The sequence below is a fragment of the Ctenopharyngodon idella genome, chromosome 13, assembly GCF_019924925.1.
Source record: "Ctenopharyngodon idella isolate HZGC_01 chromosome 13, HZGC01, whole genome shotgun sequence".
NCBI classification, from domain to species: domain Eukaryota; kingdom Metazoa; phylum Chordata; class Actinopteri; order Cypriniformes; family Xenocyprididae; genus Ctenopharyngodon; species Ctenopharyngodon idella.
The window spans coordinates 9,918,576-9,940,324 of NC_067232.1; the positions used below are offsets into that span (position 1 = coordinate 9,918,576).

General features: G+C 40.7%; 1 protein-coding gene across 3 annotated transcripts in view; it reads left to right on the forward strand.

The window, feature by feature from the left end:
- bcl11aa (BCL11 transcription factor A a) overlaps nucleotides 1-21,749 on the forward strand; it is a 60,606-nt gene that overhangs the window by 33,385 nt on the left and 5,472 nt on the right. The window lies entirely within an intron of this gene.

Here is a 21,749-nt window from a genome sequence, read left to right on the forward strand (position 1 = left end):
GTAAAGTCCATCTTTGGACCACTAGTATTGATGCAGTAGTCACTGCGCTGATGTTTACTGTGTTTGTATAGTCTGAGTACATGTGGACATTGTTTGGTGTGTGTGTGTGTTTGGAGGAGAACATCTGGACATGACAAGAATGCAGAAGTGAAAATCTCCTACAGCAGACTAAATCACCCCCTCCATTCACTCCCCTTTATATCTTCATCAGAGGCTGTGAGAGGCCCCCTGCCCGCCCTCTTCCTCCTGTCTTACTCTTTCTGTCCATCTCTCTGTTTCCAGCCTGCTTTTGAGCAGATATGTTAGAGATAGGGCATGAGTACTTGGAAGTGACAACAATGACTGATCATGAAAATACACTAATCGCTGATTGTTATTCATTCGTAGCTATTACACAAACTTTTGTGATGTGTAATGGTGACATTTTGGGATCTGATTGTCATAGTGGCACACAACTATAACACGTCATTTACCGTAGTAATAGGAATCTGTGCGGCCTGGAATGTAACATAAGGGGTGCTTGAGTCACAACATTTCCCTGCAAGCATTTCGCATCATTTTAAAGTGTGTTAAACTTTGAACATGTCAAAAGTTTCGTGTTGACCAAGATAAAGTGGCTTCGTTTGGAAGTGATCTCTGAGTAAGAGTGAACGGTGGACCTCCAAAATTTCACTAATCTGCAAGTTTCATTTATATGATCGCATCTTAACGGTGACTTTCAGTTCTGGAACATTGCAAAAATATATGTATGTATATACAGACATTGAAACCTCACTAATGTGAAAGTTTGTCAAACCCAATAGTGTCTCACTCCTCCTTTGTCCCTTTGTCCCTCTCGTGCTGTTTCTCACTGAGGTTTTCCTGCCACATGTGTCCACTCCAGACGGCTTCACCTCTCGACACCTGAGAAAAGAAAAGCAGAAAACAGGTAGTGAAAAACAAAACCGAGAGAGCAGCATCTGTGAACCCATTGAAGCGGAACGTTTTTTATGTTGTCGCCTCAACGATGTACAGTGAATCTGTTTATTTTTCAGTCGAAGGGTGTTTCCTTCTCTCTATAAATACTCTCTCTCCTGTGCGTATGAGAGAAAGAACGCACGATGATGTGTCCGTTGGGCTTTTGGCTCTTAAACACACAAGCAGTGGTTTTAGCGTGGTGCTCTATTGCTTTGAGCTCAGCCCTGACCTGCCAGGCTCTGTCTCAGATTCCCACGTATAGGGCGTGTTGAGACCTTGTGTAATGACACAGTACCACAGAAGCTGCTCAACCTGTCCCCCCCTTCTCCTCCTCCAATTTCCCCCATTCTTCCATGCGCTAATCTTCTGCTCCTTGACCGGGTCCAAACCGTCACAGCTTGACGGACCTGTGACCGGAGAGCCGAGTCTTTATTCAGACATATTGGGGCTTAAGTTGAAAAGGGGACATTTTTATATCATCTATAAATCCTCACTCTTTCTTTTGGATTGAACCTCCTTGCCTCCTACTTGCCCCCAGACTTGGAGACAAAAGCATGTAGGCCCATTGTTGCATGGCGGCTGAGGGCTGAAAGAGAGAACCTGGGTCATTGGTTTAGGATTGGCTAATCAGGGCAAGGGGAAGGGTGGAGCTTGAGGGGGCTACGGTGCAGGCGGCCTGTGAGAGGATCCCTCCCATTAGGGGAGCTGGGACCGTCCACTCCCCTGTTTCCCAGGCACCCGGGCGTCTCTCTACGGTTACACAAAATGTCCGCCGTGGCTCCCCTGTTGCCAGGGTCTATTATTAGCAAGTGTCAGTCAGTTATCTGAGAGTAGTGCTTTTAGCTGCCATTTAAGTGGCTGACACTCAGGTTTTGCAGCAGATTAAATGAAATTTTAGGCGCAGTTTGGCTTGGCTGCGAGCGGACAAAGGAGGCAGCTGTTGTTGGAAATGTAATCTGGCACCACCGGGAAAAGGGTGCCACGACTGACGCTGTCCACCGACTCTCCTTCGATCTATCCGCCGCCTTATTTCCAACAGAGGCAAAAAGTCCCGTTCCATCCTCATTAAGCACACGGAGCGCATTGATTTAAAAAGTTGACATCGTTTCTCCACTGTCCTCTCAGAGTTGTATGTATTGTGAGTTACTCTCCACACCCTGCTGATGAGTGAGACTGTCAAAACACATCTTATTTTTCCATTTCCTTCTCAACAGTTTCATATACTCATAGTTACACTCAGTTTTGTCAAGGTTCATGTGATTTTCCTCAGATTGATGCTTTTATGTCTGAGTAAGAAGCTCCAGACAGCTGAAGGAGCCTTTGTGAATGTGTGTTTGTGTGTATTCTGTAGGTCAGAGGGGATTTCCTGGTCTGCTTTACTGTACCGTGACTCTTACAATGTCACCACGCCCTGCCCAGTGTTGCTTATCAAGTGACATGGCAAAGTTTCTTGCGGCCTTGTACTTCTACCTCTTTCTGTGTCTTTTCACTCTAGAGGAGTGTCCAGACATCTTTGACTAGAGTGGCCACTATAGGACACTTGAAGGGGTGATTCCCTGATTTAAATTAACCATTTAAGTTTATAACAGGCTTCAAATAATGTGCATTTTTAAATGTAATTTTAATTTGTAATAAATATACTAAATTAAATAAATTAACTAAATTAAATATTTTCCTCAATTAATTAATTAATTAATTTATTCAATCATGTTTGTCAACTAATTACTTAATACTTATTACTTACTCAATGAATTAAAAAACAAACAAACATATTTTTCTCCAAATTTTTTTTTTTTTCAGATTCCACCTGAGAGAGAGAGAGAGAGAGAGAGAGAGAGAGAGAGAGAGAGAAAAAAAAATTATTTATACTTTCTTCAATGTAGAAATGGGCTTTTAAAAATTATAGCGTGTTATGTGTTATAGCACAACAACAGTTGTTCTCAATCAGAGGGCCGGGGCCCAATGGGGTGGACCTCACCAAACTTCCAAGGGGTGACTTAAAATATGTAAAATATTTAATAACTATTGTTTTTTTGTTGAAGAACATACCGAATCTTGAACCTTCTGGAATAACAAAATGAATCGTGGTAAAGTGATGTAATATATCTACACTGTCAGTTTCTGTTAATAGAAAAGGTTAGGTTTTCTGTTAAAAATAAGCAGCAGAAATAACAGGGGAAACATCTTACTCAATATGAGAGGCCTCTGAGTATTGTTTTGGACAATGAGGGGTACTTTGAGTCAGAAGGGTTGAGAACTGTCACACTGTTCAGCGACATTGAGATTTCAGCTGAGCAGACCTACATGCTATATGGGAGTCTCATGGATGATCATAATGTAGCTTGCTGTCTTATATGTTAACTCATTTTCACTGTATTTGCACTTTGCAATGAACATATATATATATATATATATATATATATATATATATATATATATATATATATGCTCCTGCAGCTGATTTTGTTGAGCTTGCTTCATTTTTTATAGTTTGCTCTTTGTGTTATTTTGGTTCATTGTATGCAATGCTTCCCTGAGTCCTCTATTAACAGTAATTTCTTTAATTCTTTCTTTAATTGTAGGTTCCATCTCTGATTTAGGAGATGACTTTTTGAGAATTTTGAGATAACACCCCTATACATGACCCTTTGTTCCTGTCTTTAACATGTAATTTTTGTGTTCATATACAAAGTATACCGAACACTGTTATGTGTATGTGTATATGTATATGTATATATATATATATATATATATATATATATGTGTGTGTGTGCACAGGGATCTGGAGTTTGTTAGAGGCCACTCTCTGGCCTGTTCCAGCCCCGATGAAGCGCGTGAAAAAAGACAGTTGTAAACGAGCGCAGAAAGTAGAGGGGGTATGAACTGTGAACGGCATCAATTTTAGCCCGCCCGCTTCCTCACGCTACTGCGGGGCAGAGAGTATTGATGTCAGTTGCCGTTTGAAGCCAGTCTGCGCTAAGTGCTCTGTTCTGTGACTGGAATCTGATTGTCTGTTTTTAATGAAATGGATTAGTTCCACTTGTCCACTGTGAAAAGACATCATTTTGCTCTGTTCAGACGGGCTTCTAAAAACAGTCTGATACTGTACAGAGTTGTGGTATTTACAAATACAGACCTAGTTTGCACCGCAGGCTGAATATACATTATCTGTTTGGCTGGGAGCCACAGAGGGCAGAAATGGCGCAGCTTGCGCTTTGCTCTACTTACGTCGCTTTATATAACTTTGTGTTCTGTAATGCAACGTGGGGTCGAGGACCGAGCTCAGGAGGGCAAGGTTGGGGTCAAAAATTAGAAGCTGAAACAGGATCATATGCACATAGTGAAGTCTCGCCTACACATACTCAGATAGAGAGAGACCGGTGTCCTTTGCTCATCTCAACTACTGGAAAAAAACTGAAGTCGAGGGCTCAAACGGGTTTGGTGAGTCAATTTTCTAGAAACGGTAAACACACTGCATCATAATAAATGTCAGAGACACACACCTCTCTCTTTTCTCAAGGCTGTTTTTGGGAAGTCCAGGCACTTGAGATAAGCATCTGAGATATGTAGCGTCAACCTGAGCGACCTTACAGAAAGCTCTTCCCCCCCTCCGTTCTCCTCACTTCCTTGTACCCTGCTTCACGCCACCCCTATGAGATCTCTGATCTATAGGACCCCAGACACATTTTTGGCAGAGCGTGCAGGTAATGTTCCAGCATGCTTTGAGTTGTGGCTCCTTGCCGTGTTAAAACCTGATTTATTGACTTTAGCCGTTGAAGAGAGCTTGCAGGTACATCTGCGGTAATTAAGATTTTTATATCAGTTGTGTAAGCTTCCCGAGTTGGAACGGGTCACATTTTTGCTTATGAATGGCTGGTTTTCTTGGTCTTCATACATAAAAAGTCCTTCATGCTGAGCTCAGAGCGTTTGCTTTGTGTCCAACTCATACCACTAACTCTGTCTCCGAGCAGAAAAATGGACGGAGATGAAACAAATGGTACTATGTTCGCTTTTGCAGAGGAGGGCTCGGACTGTGGCCGTACTGACTGGTTGTTAGAGGCGGAGTGTTTGCAGCCCCAATGCTGAGCTGTCAGCGGTAACGTACGATGGGATGATATGGATTAGAACGCTTGTATTGAATTATCTGTGGGACTGGGAGTAAATGTGGGTAGAAGTGCTGCCATGAAGAATTAGACTGAGCAGCAAAAGCCACAGCCCTGCATGCATGGCATCCATCTTACCACCCCGTTATAAATGGTGAATGTTATACTGTAGTATTAACGTCTTCTTTCCACACCGTACTAATGCCTGTCCCCCCACCCTTCAAACACACACAGAGAGATGCAATTAAGTATTTGCAGCGTTTTTTCAGACTGTCATACAGCATTGTGGAGTAACTAACTAAAAGCAGCAATTCTACTTTACACTTTCTAGTAGTGTCACAGTAGCTCCTACTTTTGACAATACTCAAAATAATAATACTCATGATAAATGCTAAAATTGCATATTTTTTTTGCAATTTTGCAGCCAAGAAAGTTAAAGAAATAGTCACACTGCCTTCTCTTATGTGTAAATGTGGGCAGTCTGATTCATAGGATAATTTGGATAGTTCATGTCAGTGTTAATAAAGTCTTTTTGTAGCTACAGTATCTGAATCGAAAACATGATGAACTGCAGCATTTAAAGAAACTAGTGTTTTCTAGCTGTAGTAGTTGTGTTAGTTGTGTAAATGTATCTTTTCAGTGTATTCGTCATTGTTTTGTTGCAGTGTTATATAGTATTATCCTTATTATATATTTATAGTACATAATATTTTATATAATTATGTTTCATTATATTTTATCATTAATTGTATACTTTTATAATGTATTTTATATTATAATAATGTATTTTATAATGCTTTTTATATTATTTAATTTTATTTAGATATTTGTTAGTAGCTTTAAGTGAAGCTGACTACTTTTTTTTTTAAGAGAGTAGCTTGAATTGAGTTTTTGAATAGCTTTTAAACTTTGGATGCTAGTTTCAAAGTACCATCACTGCTATATCAGACATGGGGGAAGTGCTCTGGTGTCACCAAACCTAAAGGTCTCTCTTCCTTCCTTCCCTCCTTCCTTCCTTCCTTCCTTCCTTCTCTTCTCTCTCTCTCTCTCTCTCTCTCTCTCTCTCTCTCTCTCTCTCTCTCTCTCTTTCTGCTAATGGCTGTGGCCTGCAAACGGGGGCAGTAGAAGGGTCAGTCTGAATTTTTTATCCCGATAAAGTGCAGGGCCGAGTGGCTTTGAGTCATGCGCTCTGTCCCGCATGAATAAAGCACACACACACACACACACACACACACACACACACACACACACACACACACACACACACACACACACACACACACACACAACTACACACAGACAAGTGCTTGTCCATTCACCTCTGCCTGGCTGCCTCACCACGGGCATCTGATGTGCCTTATCAGTGTATTGACTCATGGCTCAAATTGTTTTATGACCCTGTGGAAGCGGTTTGTTTTCTGGTCTGATCTTTGATGTCTGTCTCATTATCATTTTCACACCCCCACCCTCCCCCATCTCAATTTTGCTTCGTTACTTTTATATACCTCTATAGCCTTGGCCCTTGGCCCTGATGGACATTCCACCTCTCTAGCACCAACATTTACTGTAAACGAAGATACTGAAAATGAGTCCAAGCAGCAGATTTCAAGCCCAAAGGTTAATGTGAAATGAGATAGACAGGCAATCTTTCCACCAGGGTCATTCATTTATACTTTATTGAACTCTTTGAGATACTGGTCTACTTCATTGCCCTCTGGACACTGGTAATTTTAAATAACTCTATTTAAAGGCATACCTGAAAATTTTGTCATAATTTACTCACCCTCATGTTGTCCTAACCTGTATGACTTTGTATCTTTTGTAGAACTTAAAAGATACTTTAAAGAACTGTCTTTGTCCAACGTTGGACCCCATTGACAATCAAAAAACAATAAGAGATACTTCAACAAGTTTGGAACAACATGAGGGTGATAGAATTGTGACAGAATTGTAATTTTTGGGTGAACTATCCCTTTAAGTACTTCAGTTTGCAGGGAATTCCTATTTGGCTTCAGATGAGTCATTGATTTATTATAAATTCAGCTGTATTTATGAGAAGCTTTAAATGAACATGTAATTTCCTGGTATACGCTCCAGTATTACGGCCCAGGCCGGCAAAAACATACGTCTCCAGGGAGAGAGAGAGAGAGTGAGTGAGAGAGAACAGACCCAGTGCGTATGAGCGATTGAGACGAGGGGCAGCTTTGGAGGCCGACCGCACTCTCACCAGCCGGCCATGCGCCAGTTGGGAGGAATGCAACAGCTCTGCCTTGGCCGCTCTTGAAACAGTGCTCTGTTTGTGTGTGGCCTCGTGTCCCTGCTGAGCTCGATAGATGTGCTGAGAGCTCCTTCTTAAAGGCATGAATGTCACATGTTCTCCCCAGACCCGGTGGACATGTCACACAGCTTAGGGCGGCAGTCAGCAGGGTGGTGTGATGTATCGGGTCAGCCGGAGTTCTGTAGGGTTCGGTGTCCTCGCGCTCAGAGAAGTTTTGTTGAGTTTTACATCTTCACCCGTTTTCACCCCAACACACAAGTCTCTGGTATTAGTCGCTGTGGTTTCTACGCCAAATTTGAGGCATGTATGTTATGGCTACGCTGAGAGGTTTTGGAGCGAATCGGGGGCTTGCTGGAGAGTGAGTCACAGAGTTCCTTTGGGAATGAGATAGGGAGTGTTTGTTGGCTTTGACATGGTTGCTGGGTTTCGCTCTCTCTGGCCTTGGCTGACATTACCTCTAGTTCTTGCCCCGGCAGATCCAGCCCGTTCGTCCTGCCCTCCCCCCTCCTCCAGGCCGTACCGAAAGCTGAGAAAGGTAGGATCAACAAAGAAACCCAGATAGCGAATGCTGAGGGGATTCTGGGAGTGGAGAGCAAAGACAAAAACAGGTCGGGAGAGACATGAGAACAGGAATTCCTCTGAAACCTGAAATGGCTTCAACGGAAAAGCCGAGGTTATTTATGCGATCACACTCGAGGCTATTTTCCAAGAGGGTGCCATCCTGCTGTAGCCTGTTTAGCAGTGATAGGCCACACGCTATTAGCATCCGAGTCCTACCGGTATCTGAGGCTGGGTGAATTTATGTGAATAGCAATTTAATCTTCTGGTTTTAATGGGATATAAAACCCCTTCCCGGACAACTGTCCTCTAATAGGTCTTAAAAGTTGTTTGTTGGTGTCGAGATGGGGGTAATTAGTAGACCCATAGCTTTGGGAGAGGGCGTCGGTGGTCGGGCACTGGCTCTTCCCGCGCGGCCGGCCGATCTTTTGGGCCTGGCTAAAAGGCGCTGGCCACTCCTCGAAGGGAAGCATTTGGAGGGCTTGTGACCGCTGCGCTCAAGGGGGTGGAAGGGAAATGAATGGCACAGCACTTAGAGTATCTCTGATGGGAACATTAGCCACATTAGACTGCTCTCAAAATGCCCTAATGGAGCACTCACACTCGAGCACGCACACACCACTAAAAAAAGGATTGCAAATAGTTTTCTGGAACTTTTTAATGTGTGATTTATATATTTCTGTAATTTGCCAGCTGCCCTCTCCCTTGCCTCTTAAGTAAGATAAAAAATGAAACCAGGGCGGTCTGTAATTTCTCTGGACGAGATTGATGATAAGAGAAAGCGGTAAAGCAAAGGGTTCTTCAACACCTCTCAATCTCCTTACATGCCCCGTCTTTAAATTAACTCCTGCGCAAAGAGCTGCTACATACTCTTGTCCGTAGCTTCCTCTTTTTCTTTCCCACTCTGCTTTGGCGTGTGAGGAGCTACTGTGGGCTTCCTTTAAAGGCGGTGTGTATGTGTTTTGGGGGTGTTTGTTTGGCGCTAGTGGCGGGGCCTTGGTGTTTGTGTAAATGTCAGAGGCTGTGTCGTTATTGACTGCTCTGTAACGGCTGTGTGCCTCTGTGTTCTCCTACACAACTAGCCCCAGGCGGCCTGCTGCTGCAATACTGCCTTTCTTCTGACGTTCATCAAACTGCTACTTCTCTCTCTCCCTTTCCCGTTTTCTCCCTCCCAACCCCTGCTAGCCTCTCGCTTACTTTCCCGCTCTCTGGATATGTTCTTTTTAGGGCAGTGCCCAGTAGATGTGTGCTTGTCCACTCTGAATAATTTAGAGAAATTTTTGTCCTCTTGTCAGACACAGGCCTGAGCCGTGAGGCAGAGTGAGTGATCTATCTGTTTGGACCTTCTCTCATCGCTTTTCATTTTCACCAAGCCTCACCAACGCAGCCTTCTCACTGTGTTCTAACAAAGTGTCAAATGTTTTTTCTTTTCTTTTGGTTACACTTTTTATTGCATTTCATGTTTTTGTGTATTTACACAAAAGCAAATACATTGTAAATTTAATGAAACTGTTTAATGAACTATATCTTATTTTATTATGTATTAATTTATTTTTTTGACATTTTTCCCCCCTTTTTTCCCCTTAGAAGTTGATTTGGAATTTAGTACAAAGGCACTTTAGCAATTATTCCCCAAAACAGCCCAGTTTGCTTTGGTTAATTGGTCTAACAAAAAAAATTTAAATAAAATAAGTTATGGATGTGATTTTTATGTGTATTTCAGTGTTGCCATGTGGATGCTGCATGGGGAGATTTTCTCCGCTATTGATTTGAGCATTAGCTTGTGTTAGCGTACCAGCTAGCTGCAGTCAGATCTCAGGGGTTTACCCATGTGTTACTCATGAACACACACACAGGCTCCTCACACCTCTCTCTGAATGTCTGTCAGCTCTTGTAGTGCAAGGGTCAGTGGCTCCAGGAGGCAGTAAGAGGCAGTTATGTGAATAAACTTTTTATGGCTCTCGCAATCCCCTTACTGTCACCACAATCATTGAGGGGGTTTTACTGTTGACGAGGCAGCAGTTACAGTACATATCTTCATTAAAAATGTCCTTTTATTGATTATTGCTCTCGTTTGAATATATTTGAAGACTATTTTCTAATACAGAGGGAAAAAGAGGGAGAGAAAATGTTGAGATGAAATGATGAGATAAAGTTGTAAGTGGCTAAAGCCTATCTAGTTTCTGTGTGTTTTCAGTCACCACTTTTATGTGCGCATAATTTTACATATTCTGATTAATTCTTTATTCTGAAAAATACAGTTATTGAATATTCTTTTATTTCTGTTGCTGTTATTTAATGCTGATTTTTGTACATGAATTAAATCAATTCTCACAAAAGTGCAATAAATGTAACTCTTGAGACTAATTTTCTATTCTAATATTCTCGATATTCTGTTTTATATCAGAATCAGACTCAAAGTCCCATATGCCCCATTTCCTTTTCTCTTACTTGCTCTTTCTCTCTTCATCTTTCCTTGTTGTTTCAAGAGCTCTGGGCATCTGTGAGGCAGAAAGCAGCCTCTTGGTGAGGTGAGGTGTGTGTTAGATTGTGTATGTGTGTGCTTATGAGAGAGGGTCAGTCTTGCTGAGGTTTCTTCTCGAGAGACTGCAGAGCAAAAAGGGCTCTGACTTACAGGTTTAACTTTTCCTTTTGTTCTTTTTTCTCTCTTTCTCCATCATCAACTCCCTCCTCCCCTTTTCTGAACCCCTAAGGTTGAGTCAGTGCAGACCTGCAGCCAGATAGTGGAGAAAAAAAGAAAAAATTTTTTTTCCAAAGATAGTCTGGGCTGGGAAAAACAAACACCTGAACAGCCCCCTGGTGCCGATGGACAAATGAATAAGAGCAAAAGAGAGAGATACCAGAGACAGTATAAAGGAGAGGAGATGTACGAGAGAAATTACAATGTTTAATATGGCAGATGTAGGAATGAGAGTCCTGCGTTTTGGTTAAAAAGGCCAGTCTGTTTGTAGAATTGCCTGTGGAGTGCACATGCAAATTACCTGAACTAGGGCTGTCAGATTTTCACTATAAAAAATAATAATAAATAATGCGATCAGTCAAATTAATCTTTAACTTCATGTTTTTTGAGTGCGTAGAGTGTCTCACTTTCGTTTGTCATCTCTGATGACATTTTTTTGTGCAACAGTAGTAGCTACACACTGCATCAACATTATCATCTTCTTCTTTTTTAATGTTTTATGACAGATGGCAACCAGCGTTATGGTGCAATACTGCCACCTACTACTAAGTCAACTATATGAGTTCTGGCACTGGATTATTTATGATATTATTGGATGTGTAGTATTAACACAGTATCAATATTTCATTTTTTAAATATTACTACAATAACACCGTTATGTTGTGACACCCTTACATGAGCCATCCTTAAAAAAACAGTTTAAGCAAAAGAAGCTAAAAATTTTATTGCTCAATTGAAATATTGAAACATAATCCAGCCTATTGGTAACATAGAAAATAGTGGCTTGTTAGAGGCGAAGTGTTTGTGTTTTACGCATGTGTGTCTTTCCAAGGGCGTGAGGCCAGTACCTGGTGTTTGCTAAGCTTTATGATGGTTTAAGGCTGATGAGTGATCTTCTGTGGCCGACAGCTGCTGCTGCTGCTGACTGCCCTGGTCTGCATGTCCCTGCACATCCCTGTTCTCTCTGTGCATATATGTGTGTGTGTGTGTGTGTGTGTGTATGTTTTGCATACAGGTGACCGCTGACCTATTGCGTGTGAAAGAACAGGAAAAAATTACTTCTGTGAATTTATTCGAACACCTCCAATCACAAGTGTCAGCATTTGTGTGGTTGCATGTTTATCTGAGCATAGGGATTCAAAGGGTATAAATGCAGACAAAATGCTGAATAAGAACCTTAAAAAACCCGAATGGAAGCTTTTCGGATACTGTACTTCATATACACTATACCACAGTGACAGAGCCGAAGGTAGCTGAATAATTAATGAAGTACAAGCGAACAGACTTCCAGCTGTTCAGCCACCGTGGGACACGCTATTCATGAATGTTTGAATGTCCTATAAGAAAATATATTCAAATTGAAAAAGCACAAAAAAGCCTTAATGGAAATATGAATTGCCCAAGTTGAATACGATGGGGGACAGAAAGGGCGAAAACGCTGAGCGAAGTGCAATTATGTGAAAGCAAATGTTATGGAGCCTCAGAACTGGCTTTGGTCCTCTAATTAAAATGGCTGAAAATGTTTTGACAGTGTCTGAAGCCATGCCCCGGGCCCCAGCTCTGCGCAGCTCCAATTTCTCTTCCTTACAGATGCAGCGATACATTTATGCAGAACGTGCTGTGAATATCTCACTCACCCCCACCTCCTCCCCTCTATTTCATTCCCTCGTTCTCTCTGGCTCTGAGAGAGACAATGAAGAAAAGAGGTCTCCATGATCTGTGCTTCAGAGGCTGCAGCTGAAGCCTCGGCCGTGCGCCCGTTTGCTGCATTGTTATAGGAATGATCTGTGTGTTTGAGCAACACTGATGCCTTTTTGGTGTTTGTGCGGGTTAAATGAGTGCCAAGGCTTAATTAGTACTCAGCCATATTGAAAAGTATATTTCAAAAAATACATTTCTTTGGGGATACCTCAGACTGAAATCTATTTTATAACAATAATTCCAATAATAATGACTTTTTCTGCAGTAATTATTTTGGGCACAAAGCCTGTGTTCCTCAACAGGATTAAATGAATCTGGGTTTAATTAATTGATGCATTTGGAGCGGTGTAGTAGTTTGCACAGTGATTAATTAGGCTATTTATGACAAGTCTTGTTATTCTTTCTAGGGTTCCAGATATGTGTGTGTGTGTACATCTGGATGCAGGTTAGCCTGGTATTTTTCTGAGCATTTTTTCCTTCTTGGCTTAAAAAAAGAAAAAGAGCAAAGCACACAACCCTCCTATGCTGTAATTTGTGCTCTCTATAATTTTGACATTTTGGTTTTGGGTTAAGAGTAGTCTACAGTTGCTACCATCAGCAGTGAGGTTCTCTCCTCACAAGAGACAGAGAGAGAGAGAGAGAGAGAGCGAGAGAGAGGATGCGCGCATGGTTTTACGCTCTGACGGTTATATAAAGGTTTGGCCATTTAATTACAATCATAAACACAGTTTAAGAGGCTCTGACTGTATTATTAAAATTATGTTTATGAGGTTATGCAGGAATTCATTTTTAAACAATCCATTCCAGTGTCAGGAAGCCTGATTCGCACATCCAAAGTGCAGGAACGGTCGGAGCAGCAGTTACAATAATCCGGGTGACGGAACAACGTTTTTGTTCATTGTTCATGGGTGTCTCTGCCAAGAGTTCTCCATCTGTCCCTCTGGGGCTTCTGCTCTCCAGGCATGTTCCCCAGTGGTAAAGCGGATCCCCAGCACATCTCCTGGGCTGCTTCTACATGAAGTCATCACTCTCCCTACACTTTCCCTACATTCACATCCATAAGCAGAGGATGTTTGACTGCTGGGTTAGTGCTTTTTAAAGAACAGGTTTCACTGGGGTTGTTAAGTCTGCATGTATATGCAGTATTTCAACACTTTTGGTCACTTAAGTCAGGTGTATGAATGTCAATGTATTAGAGAAAACAAACCAAGTGGCACCTGCAAACACATAGATAAAAAAAACTTTTTAAAGACATGATTCTAAAGGAGAAGAACTGACTTTTTGACTTTGAATTTTGTCTTGTTAAATGTACTCAATTTTACAGTTCAAAAGTCTTATGCTGCATATATTTGATCAAAATACATTAAAAGAATAAGGTTGTGAAATATTATTACAATTTAAAATGTTTTGTATTTGAATATACTTTAAAATTTATTCCTGTGATGGCAAAGCTGACTTTTCAGCAGCCATTACTCCAGTCTTCAGTGTCACATGATCCTTCAGAAGTCATTCTAATATGCTGATTTGCTGCTCGAGAATAATTTCTTATCATGAATATCTTCAGTGTTGAAAACAGTTGTGCTGCTTAATATTTTTGTGGAAACCATAAGATCTTTTTTTAGGATTGTTTGATGAATAGTTCAAAAGGACGGCATTTATTTGAAATATAAATAATTATAAATAACATTATAAATGTCTTTACTGTCACTTTTTTTAATTCATTTAATGTGTCCTTGATGAATAAAAGTTTTAAAAATGAAATATTTAAAAAAAACTTGCTGACCCCAAACTTTTGAATAATGTATGTTTAACCTTTAAAACATAAACTGCTTTGCGCTGTATGTTATTAAAATAAATGCTAAAAAATAAATGTTATATTGTATAGTGAATATGTGTGTATGACAAGCAGAGAAGCACAGTGTCACAGCGGGGAAGTCGAACTCTCTGGCGCTCATATATTTATATTTCTCCCCAGCAAAAGTCAAACCAACTACGACACGTGCACGTGTCTCACATGCGCAAATATACATTTATACACACATATAAAGTCCTGATTGGCCTCCTTGCCAAAACAATAACGCTTTCATATCCCATTTCTTTATAAGCATTGGGGGGTAATTGTGTTTTGTCTTCGTTCTTGTGTGGCAGATTGTAGAGCAGTGCCTAATGACACACCGAGAGGATTGTGAAATTATTCTCATTGTTGCTCTTAAATACTGAAATCAACTTCTTGTATTCAGCAATAACACATTACGCACACACGTTACGCTCGGACCCGAGCAGCCGGGTTTGATTTGACTGGCTTGAGAGGGAAACGTATGCCACTCTCTGCAGTTATCATTAGCTGGGCAGGCCCTATTTAGCCGTGTGTATTTCTGATTGGAGGGGACACGTCTCTCCTCGCTGTAATAATGATAAGGAGAGGGGAGTCAGGTGTGTGGAAATCTCTTCTGCTCATAATTGCGCTTGCTGTCCGGCAGGCAGGCAGGCAGACGGGAGACATGATGGTGTACATCGGAATGAGTTGATGCTGGGATTACTCGCATAATGTGGAAAAGGGAATTCCAGCAGGATTTTTTAATTTTAACCCATATTTTTATCCCCTCAGGATGATTGACCATCACAAATTGTTGATGTACACTCTTTTACACCTTCCCTTATAAATGCTATTTATTTATTTATTAACTCCACACATACATAAATAATAGTTTCTGTGTTATTAGTGTCATCACAGTATTTTCCCCCTCTCTCTGTCTATTTGGAAAGTGCAGTTAATGGGCGCATTACATCTCATTGTTTGGATATTACTTTCTGTCCTTTTGGCAAGGCGGAGAGAAATGCATAATGTTTGGGTTTGGAGGACACACAGTGTGAGAAGTGTCTCAGAGTCTTTTGCCGGATTTTTATGGCACTTCCTCTGTCCAGCTTTGTCAGTGAACAAGTGTTGGTCAAACAGGCCTTTGTTTGTGGCCAGTCACTCGGCACACCACAAAGAGTCTGGAACCGGACAAAGAACTGTGTGTGAGAGCGGTGCTGGGTCGACCCAGCCAGACTGCTTGGAGGAATACTGATACAAGACACACATGACCTGAACACAGACACTCATTAGAAGCTTCACTCTGGTCAGATTTAGCAAACATTATTATGTTTTTAGATATTTTCATCAAATTTAATCCAAATGATGTTCATTTTTTGGTAAGTATTCAACATGTCCTGCAGTGTGAACTTGTAAAAAGTATTTTAAACAGTATTTTGCTATTATTTATAAATGTGTGTGTATAATATTTGTACTTTTAAAAATGAATTTGTTACACTGCAGGACAATTAAAATTATCTAGCAAATGCAAAATGTTGTGAAAAACTTAAAATTAATGGGGACCAGTTAATTTTAGATGCACACTTCCATTCAAAAGTTTGGGTTCAAGATATTTTTTGTTCAACAAGGACACATTAAATTGATCAAAAGTGTTAAATTGATCAAAAATGTTTTGTTTGAAATAAATGCTGTTCTTTTAAACTTTATTCTCATCAAATAATCCTGAAAAAGTATCAATTTTTACAAAAATATTACTTAGTACAACTGTTTTTAATCAGTATATTAGAATGATTTCTGAAGGATCATGTGACAGAAGACTGGAGTAATGGCTGCTGATAATTCAGCTTTACCTTCACAGAAGTAAATTACATTTTAACATATATTAAAATTCAAAACAGTTATTTTGAATTTTAATAATATTTCACAATATTACTTTTTTTTAACTGTATTTTTGATCAAATGTTTGCAGCCTTGGTGAGCAATATAAGAGACTTCTTTTTAAAAACATTTAAAAACCTTACCAACCCCAAACTTTTAAACGATGGTAGCGTACATGAATTTTAACCCAAAATATTTATTAAAAAGTGTGACATTGATTGATATATAAAATGTATTTTATTTGTTGTTAACAAGATTCAAATGCATTGTGCTTAGTTTACTTTATGAAAATGTAATATGAAAATTGTAATTTCATAATTTTGAGACTTGAGCAGGTGCAGAGGTGAAGGGACACCTCAAACACAAATATATGCAGAGGCTCTTGAAAGCATAAGCCGCTGATAAAATTCAAAAATGATATTACATGGCATTGTCCTTTCCCCCCCTGCATTCAGTAATCCTGTTACTGCATTGTTGCATTACTTCAATTACCATTATCTCTGAGAGCTGTCTTAACACAATCGTCAAGGACAAAACAAAAGGAGCCGTAGTCTCGGCTAGTGACAGCAGTGAAGCTGTCGAGATGGAAGGCTGAGAGTACAGCTCGCAAAATGCCAGCAACTGTCCAAATGACCTGCGCTTTCGCATGTAGGAGGTTTTGAATTGCTCTACGCAAGTGCGTTCATATCCGGTGCTTTTGTTTGCCGTGGACGCCGTTTGTGTGTGTGTGAGAGAGTGGGGGGGGGGGGTGGTTTTTAGTGGTGGGAGGAAGAACAATGGATGAATCTGCATGTCGGGGATATTGGGCTGCCCGAGCTGTTTTAATCTGGCATTCATCTTAGTCTGCCAGCGCCATCGATCCAGACGGCACACATAGAAATTCACTCCGCTCTCTTAACAAAGCCAACTGTAGACATTACTCCAAATATACACACTCTCCATCTATACATGTCAGTCATCCATGTGTGTCAGTCAAGATAAATCCATTCGTAATGCTCGTTTCATGCACTTAGCTGTATTTAACTGTAATGGAATTGGTATGACGGTAAAAAAAGAATTCATTTGTAAATGCGCTTGTGTAACTAACACAATGCCTTATGAATACCAACAAACAGGTTATGTGTGTGTGTGTGTGTGTGTGTGTGTGTGTTTGTTTGAGTGCACTTCTGCAATATTATTCAACTGACCTGTCCCCTAGGCGGATTTTATACATTCTGTACCCCAGACGAGCTGTCTGAAATTTGCGAGAGTCATAACTTGACACTTTTTGGTTATTTTTGCACTGTAAAGCTATCTGTTCGGTGTGCTACAGTTTTCCTGAGCAAGATGCAGGACTCAGCAAGGGGGGGATTGGGTGGATGGGGGGCTCACAACATATTTCCTTCCTCCATGTCTCTGGTTTCACCATGGGCACCAGTCACTCTCTGCCAAGCCATCACTGCTCTGTAATACAGCCTTACTTTTTGTCAAGATCATTTAATGTGGCTTTATCTAACTGCAGTTTAATGCGTGTGTGTGTGTATGTGTGTGTGTGTGCCGATTTAGCTGGATTAGTCGGTCCTGTGAGGATGTGGTTGGCAGTTTGGGGGGGGGGGGGGGTGTTCTTGTTTTCCCGTGGCTCTGTGCTGTAACATTGCTCTGACATTTCCCTGTGTAAAAACTGCCAGCAATGCACTGAGCGCTCGCATCCGTCTGTAAGTAGCCGTGCCGCTGCCAGCTCCCGCAGACCAGTCCAACAACTGTCACCGGCAGTCTCTGCCTCAAACACCATGGCTTGCCAGCTTGTCCGGACTGACCCGCTTTCGCTGCAAATTGGAGAGCTTTCTAATTAACTGAGGAATCGGTGAAAATTAGAGCAAGGCCGCTTTTCCGACTTCTCTTAAATGTTTAGAGTGTCAAGGCACAGATTATCATTACATTTCAAACTTGCGCACCAAGCGGTGGCCCACGTAAGTTGCACACATTAAACAGCTGAGAACCCACAAGTCCCTCGTCTGCTTTTATTGCTCATCCGTCTCAAATGCTCAGCTCTCGACTTCTCGTCTCAAAAAGACAGTCAATGACACAAAGAATACTCTTTCAACTCTCTTGAGAAAATTAAAATTAGACCGAAAGGAGGGGGAGGCTAATTTCTTTGGCAAGCTGCTGCTTTTAATTCCACCCAGTAAAATCTTCAGAGTCTAATAGCAGATTATTGGAGCACCTGTCGGTGGCTTGCCGACTCCCGTCATCGGAACAGATTGTGACAGTTTTGTCAGAAGAAGAACCTGGCTGTGAGCGTGCCAAGCACGATGTCCGCATGGCACACGGCGGTGCCTGTGAGAGGCACGCCAGTCAATAATACTGCAGCCTGCGTGAAGCTATCAATTATTGCCGCAATTATTTGTCTAGTTGGATATTCAAAATGTCATGTGAAAAAGATGATTACATATTCCGCTGAGCGTTGCCATGTGTAATGAAATGAAGCGGGCCCTTGTTAAACATGGAGATGAGGTAACCTGTCCTTCAGAGATCCCCATGGCTGGTGAGGAGATGGCGGACCCTCAAAGTCTATTTAAAGACTCAAACCTTCCGTAGACCCAGTTTTCAAAGCGAGTTGGTTTTTGTGTTCGACATGAGGCAAATTAAAACTCTCTCTCCAACTCGACAACAACAGATAGCCATTATGGTTGTAGCTGTGTGACAGGAGTGAAAAATACCCTTTGCATGATAATACAAAAATGTATACTAGGTTAAACCCTCTGCAGGTGGCAGCAATTAAATGTAATTTCTGCAGATTGTAATGATCCATAATTTAGCTGGCCTTTGCATCAACCCCCCTGATATAAAGTAGTGCGCAGTCTTGATTTGGTGCAGGGCTTTCAGCTGTTGGTCATGAGTGAGCTTGTCAGGAGGTGCTCGTGGGTGGCAGGGCCACAGATCAGCAATGTGCTGTTATTTTTCTCTCTATTTACACCAACCGTCACCTCCTTCACTGCCCATCTCTCTCAGCTGAAAGCTGGCATGTGATATCGTCACCACTGATCTCTTGTTCTGGGACCTTAGATTATTATATATATTTTAAATGTCTGTCAAATCTGATTCACATTTAATTTTGAAGTCTGAATGGCTTTGTCTTAAGGACATACCAGGCCTATGTGCAGGTTCCAGTGGTATTTGGAAAGAATTTTTTTTTTTTTTTTTTTTAAGATTTTGATCTTTTAAATGTGTATGGTTTGTTATCTTTAATTCATAACTTCTCAAAATAGACAAATGTACTAATTATAGTGTATATTTAATAGTGTTTAAATGGTATTTAAATTAACAAGTGCAAATTTTGTTAAAGAGTACTTATGTTTTGAGTGTATGTGTGTGTGTGTGTGTGTGTGTGTGTGTGTGTGTGTATATATATATATATATATATATATATACTCTCAATTCTCAGTGAGATACAAGCAAGTTCAATTATCTTATTAAATAGAGAGTAAGCTTCTAGTTGAATCTGTATTTTGTTTAACAGTGGATAATTTTCAATATTTACCCTTTAATTAGAATAATGCTAATGCTAAATGATATTCAGTATATTTTCAGGTAAAAGAGAACACATTTATGATGTGGTGTTACTGATAGGGCTCAAGTTGACAAAGTTTTGGGAAACACTGGTATACATCACCATGTTTTATATTATTTTTAGCTTCACTCATGTCATTCCTAAACATTATCATTTATTTGTTGCACACCTTGCTCATGTAGAGTGCGTGTGTGTTTTCGTCGGCCATGTTTAAGAAGTGCCAAGGCAGAGACAAGATGATGACGGCACAAAAGGGTGCAGCGATGTCCGGAGGTGGCTGTCTGCCCGCCACAGAGCCTTCCAGAACCACCCCCATTTGTGTGCATTAACAGGATTATCTGAGAAAACCCACAGTGGCTCTGGCCTGCCTTTCCTCCTCTGAGCAGCAGAAAGGCCTTGCCTCGTTACATGCTTTGCTGGCTATTGAAGACTTCAGAGAAAGCCCCTCTGAGGAAAACAAACGAGATGAAAGAGTGCATGCTGCCTGTTCGGCACCGTTCAGCACCTCTTTCAGCCTTTCTTCCCGCCATCTCTCCATTTTTCGCTTTTTTTCCCTCTTCCCCTCTTTCTCTCGGGATGGTTGTAAACAGTACATGATAGCAGTTTAGAGACCTCTGGCTTGTGGGGGGAGTTAAATCCATCTCCCCTGTCCATTTTCGCTGTTTGTTGTTGTGGTTCCTGTGTGGATGATGGCTCTTTTCCTGACCGCTTGACCTTGCGTTTTTGGGAGCGTAGGTAGATATCTGTACCTTGCATGTAACATCCCTTTTAGCGCTGGTAATTTTCAAAGTTCAAACTGTCACTCATTACTTCATGAAAATATCCATTTCATTGCCATTTGTGAGTTAATCGTGTGTTTTTAACTATAGGCATCCTGAACTCGCTGCTTGTTTACCTGTTGATGGTGCAAATGCCATTTGCATCACGTTTTTTTTTTTTTTTTTTTTTTAGAAATTAAATCAGTGTAATTATCAAAAATGGTTCTGTAGCTTTGACAGCTTTCCATCTGGACTAGATAAAACATTTAGACTTATCATATTTATGAGAGAGGTGTATGTTAATGAAGATGTTTTTTTTTTCTTTTTTCTTTTTTAAGTTATAAAAGCCGGTCATCATTTGGTGTTATTTTGTTTACAGAGACCAGATAATCAAAAATAACAAGGCATTTGCATGAGAATATACTGCTATATCAGTTCCTCCAAAATGCAGAAACAAAAATATTACATAAATGGGTAACATTGCATCAGGCTTCAGCACAGTGTATTTAATGTTGAAAGGCTCTTTTTTCCAGCCTCCTTTATTATTTAATCTCTTAAATAAGGTGGCGTAGGAGTCAGAAACATTAAATGAGATTACAAACGCAATGGGAGGAAAATCACGGGTCATTGTCAAAGTGCTGTTGAAAGTCAATTATTGTTTTAAATGTTCCTTTGCTGTGACAATTGTCCACATACTTCATTTCAGTTGTAAGGGAGGACATAGTCTCTTATTTTTCTTTTTTTATTCTACTCGTAGCTTCCCTTATTTCCATTTGAAGCTATTTTTGTTTGAACACATCTTTTGTGAGATTGCATTTGAAGAGCAGACAATTTATTAAATAGAATTCTAATTTCAAAACAACAAAGTGTTGTGTGAGGTGTTTACAACAAATGCCCCTATTCTCCTCTAGCTTTGCACTGGTATACAATACCTGAACGTTGAGTAATGTATCCTTTAACACATTCTAACAATGTGTGTGCTTCCTCTGTTGCCCCCTTTACAGGATCTATATTACTTTAGTTCTTCCAAATTTTGTTTATTGCATGCTTCCTGTTCATCTGTTTTTGTACATGGATGAAAACATTCAGCTTGAGAGAGCACTATTGTTTGCTTTTATAGCCCGGCTGACAACTGCAAAGCAGAAGTGTATCACCCCATGCAAAGACCTGAGCTAAACCCCAACACAGTCTTTCTCTGCTGGAATATCAGTGCTTTGTCTGGTCTTGTGTTGTGAAAAGCTCTGCTCCACTGGGTTCTGGCCTGTAGTGCTGTTTGGGAGCATGTTTATAATAAGAGCTGTGTTTACTGTTATGTGATACTTACTTTAGCCTGCTGAGGGGCTAAAGCTGTTGAAAGACTGTTAGTATGGGGGGCTGCAAAGGCCCGGGGTCTAGGCAGGTTCATAAATGATTAAGGCCCAATCTGTAGGGTTTTTGTATGTCCAAAAT